The sequence below is a fragment of the Rhinopithecus bieti genome, unplaced genomic scaffold (assembly GCF_001698545.2).
Source record: "Rhinopithecus bieti isolate Rb0 unplaced genomic scaffold, ASM169854v2 scaffold_7684, whole genome shotgun sequence".
Lineage (NCBI taxonomy): Eukaryota > Metazoa > Chordata > Mammalia > Primates > Cercopithecidae > Rhinopithecus > Rhinopithecus bieti.
In genome coordinates, this window is record NW_016806071.1 from 3,586,713 (window position 1) to 3,590,851 (window position 4,139).

General features: G+C 47.6%; 1 protein-coding gene across 1 annotated transcript in view; it reads left to right on the top strand.

Annotated features, from left to right (window-relative positions):
• The first annotated feature begins 675 nt into the window (after positions 1 to 675).
• TUT4 (terminal uridylyl transferase 4) overlaps positions 676 to 4,139 on the top strand; it is a 142,844-nt gene continuing 139,380 nt past the window's right edge. Inside the window, 2 exon segments of the mRNA XM_017874598.1 lie at positions 676 to 731; positions 1,066 to 1,225. The gene's annotated coding sequence lies outside the window, so the exon portion shown is untranslated.

Here is a 4,139-nt window from a genome sequence, read left to right on the forward strand (position 1 = left end):
TAACAAAGCCTTAAGTTCGTTCTGCCCGTGACTTTAACTAATGATGTAGAGGAATGTAATACGTTAAAAGCAAGGGGAGGAGAGGACCCATTGATGGTAGTTGGTTTTATGCCCGCCTGCAGCTAACGAAATGATTTCTAAAACCTCTTTTGGGGGTGGGAGAGGGACTGCTCCCGAGATTTCTCTTTTGAGAAATTCCTGAACTGACTGCCTTTTAAAAGGAAAAAAGGTCCAGCTGTGGTGGGCTGGAGGCCGTGGTGAGTGGGTGGGGGTGGACCCCGGCGGCTTCCTCTGTCCCGCTCCCTGCCGCTGCTCCGAAGCCCGCTCGGGCTTCGGAGGGTCCACCGAGGCTCGGGCCGGGCCCAGTTCGAGTGCCAGGCCAGAGGGTACCCATTCCAGGCCAGCCTTCCTCCCCGGGGGGACAGCCTTGGGAGCGAGGCGCCGAGGCGGCTCTCGGGCTCCACTTCCAGCTCGGGGGCCTCGGCAGAGACCAGGAACCAGACTGGGGCTGCACTGGGGCGCCCGCCACCCCCACCCTCTCCGGCAAGCGGGCGAATCGGCGCGGCTCCCCCGCGGCGCCCAGGAGGGCTGCCGGACCTCGCGACCTCCGCTCGGGGCCCCGCCCCTGCCCGCGAGCCCCGGGTGGCTCCCTCCTCCCCTCCGCCAGCGGCCCGCCCCTCCTCGCGAGCTAACGAGTATCTCGCGCGCGCTCCCTTCCCTCCGCGTGGCGTGTGAGTGCGCGATCCTCCTACTCGGCCTTCTCCCCCATTGTTTCCTTTCGCGGCCACCACGAGCCCCCCTCCAGTGCTGTTTCCCCTCCCGCCCCCGTGCTAAACGGTGCCTGGGCGGGGCCCCGAACGGGAAGGGAGGGGCGCCACTTCCTGAAACCCCTTCCTCTGCGCGTAGCTCCTCCTCTGCCAGGCCGGGACTCCCACTCCAGGCTCTGTCCTCTTCCCCTCCCCCTCTCCCCAGCTACCCTCTCTCCCTCGCCCACTCCCCTCAGCGGGTCCTCCTCTTTCTCTCCCTCCTCCTCCCCCTCCCCATCCCTTCCCCCCCACAATGCAGTTCGCGGCGCGGCGGACATGGCGGTGGAGTCCTGAGCTCGTCGTGTCCCGGCCTCCAGCGGTGGCAGCGGCGACGGCGGCGGCAGCAGGAGGCGGAGGGAGAGCGGGAGCCACTGAGATGAGGAGGCGTCGCGCGCGCCTGTAGCTCGCGGGCCTCGCAGGTACGAGGTTCCGGCCGCGGGGCAGCGCCGGCTGCCGAGGGGGTGTGCTCGGGAAGGCCGGGCGGCCCCCGGTTCGCCCTCCCAGGTGCCGCGCTTCGCAGGTGTCGGGGGCCTGGCCTGAGAGTGTCTCAGCTGTCCCCTTGGGGCCTGACACTTTTTTCTTTGCTGGAACGGGCTTCGGGTGTCCCAGGGGAAGACTGAGATAAGGGAGGTAGGGACGGCGGCCTGGGCGGCCTGAGGAGAGCATTGGGGCGCTTTGGGGACGAACTCCACACTGTGACTGGGGCTCCGGGTCCCGGACCGAAACCTGTTGTAGACCAGCGGGGCGGATTTTGAGTTAACGGAATTGGTTTGAACATTTCTCTTGGGTCCAGTTACGATTCCCTGTCATATGTACCTTTTTCTTTCACCCTTGCTTAGACATAGGGGACTACATAATGTATATAAATGTATACACGCATATAATACATACTGAATGTTTCCCCGGGCTCGTCCTTGTAGGGAGAAGGCGGAGATGTCCGTGTGGATTTCGTTTCTTGCTCGCCCGCCTTCTCTCTCCCCCGCCCCCCAGTCGAAAGGTGGTAATGCGCGGTTTTGACGTGGGTAACTGAGATTCGTATTTGTAAACAGACAGCGCTCTCCTAGTGTGTTGCACGCCTCTGCAAAGTGTTTCAGACTCCTGTTGGTATCTGGATTGCGAAAGAATGAGATGTTTAGACCTGCAGGAAGCACATCAGCGGGATTTCTAGTCGTACTTGAATGGGATGAATTACTGTTGTATTAACGACGTTGATTACACATTTTCTTTTCAGAAGATTACCAAGTCTTAGATGAATTTTGCGTGAGATCTTAGATTCCGTTTATCTGCTTCTTCATTTTGATAAAAGTAGTTCCTTACACATTTGACCTGCCCTATCGTGATCTTAATTTGTGTCCAGAAATGCAATTGGAATTGTGTATTGTTGGCATGCATTTAGTAATTAGCTCGAGTGAATCAGATTAGCTTTTATTTCCAAAGGATTTTTTTCCCTCCAGTCTTATAGCAGCGAAATGTTTGTAGCACTTGATGAAACAGAACATATCCTGTTTCTGTTTTTAAAGTAATGAGAACTGTTAGCTAATAAAATTGGATAATCCCAGCCGGATATGATAATTTAGAGAGAATGCCACACAGAGGTGTTGAATTGTGGGGTGGTTTAAAAAGCAAAGCCGACTTTGTGTGTATGCACGTGTGTGTGTGTGTCTGCGCGCTGAAATTTTCTTTAGGCTCAGAACTCATGTCACTACACTGCATCGTAGTACTGATTAGTCACAACTTGTAAAATTATGAAATATTGATTCGCTTAAAAAGCTGTGCTTAAGATAACTCTTTAGTGTCTAGTGTGCTATGTTGCTTTTATAAACAAATTTTAAAGAGTGCTTCTTAGAAACCATATACTTTGGGGAGGATAAGAATTTTAAGTCGTTTTATGCTTTACAAATATTTATATTTAATATAAACAAAAGAAACTTTTAAAACTCTTAGATAAATTTTCCTGCTGCTTGCAGTTTTCACTTGGCTAATGTGGAAAATGAAAATGAAGTTTTCTTAAAATAATTCAGAAATGGAAGTGAAAGTTAATGACATTTGATGTTTTAAATCCAGCAAACATTTAAATACAGTAAGGAAATTTAAAGTATTTTCATTGTCATAGGCCAAGTTGTTAGTAGTACCGATAAATTAACAAGATATTGTACATATAAGTTTAGTTCAATTTTATAAATTCTAAGTGACACCTAAAATTACATTTATTTTTAGTTGCTGGAGCTAGAACAGTACAGTGTCTACATTTTAATTTTAGACTTTTTAGAATCAAAATATATAATTATAAATTTCTCTGATTAACAAAGAGCTGTTTAAAGATAGTTTTTATTGTTCTCAGCAGATTCATTTTAGAGTAATTAGAATTTTTTTTAACCTCAAAGTTAACCTTGACATACAAAATAAGTACCATTAATTATGTTATATTCTCTGCAGAATGTCAAATCAGGATCTGTTGGTCAAGAAAGGTGTTTGAATTTATTTACTGTAGAAAGTTTCTAGTTTCAGAGAAACAAAATAACCAACACTTAACCTGTAGGGCCTGGCCAGGTGGCTCACGCCTGTAATATCAGCACTTTGAGAAGTGGAGGCGAGAGGATTGCTTGAGTGTAGGAGTTTGATATCAGCCTGGGCAACATAGTGAGACTTTGTCACTACCAAAATATAAAACAAATTAGCTGGGCGTGGTCACAGTGCATGTCTGTAGTCCCAGAAGCTGAGGTGGGAGGATTGCCTGAGCCTGAGAGTTCAAGGTTGCAGTGAGGCACAGTTGCGCCACTGTACTCCAGCCTGGGTGGCAGAGTAAGACCCTGCCTTTTTTTAAAAAAAAAAAAAGAAAAAAAAAAAAAGGCAGTACTTACCTGTTAATGTTGATGCCAGAACGTTTTGTTCGACAAAAGAGAACTCAATGAGATGTGTTCCTTTTTCAAATACATTACAGATACTTGAATTGGTTAAAAAATATTACATTCAGTTAAAGCCACTGCTGCAGGATAGAAATATGTTCTAAAAAAGAACAATTCTAGAAAGACCTAAAAAAGACAAAGGAAAGGGACACCATAGTTTAAAACAGGATAGGTAGACTTTTTCTTAGTAATCTTAGAGCAATTAGAGTTGTTTACATGGTACTAACTGAATTGTCTTAATTCTAGAATCCTAAATAATTACATAATTTGGGGAAATGTTTAAAAACCAGCATTTCTGCAGAGTATTTATTTCCTTTTTTAAATCTTTTATTATGTACAGACTGTATTCAAATAAACCACACACTCCGAAAAAGCAGGTTCTGACTTTTCTTCCAGAGTATTTCTTACAGACCCAAAGAGAGGAAAG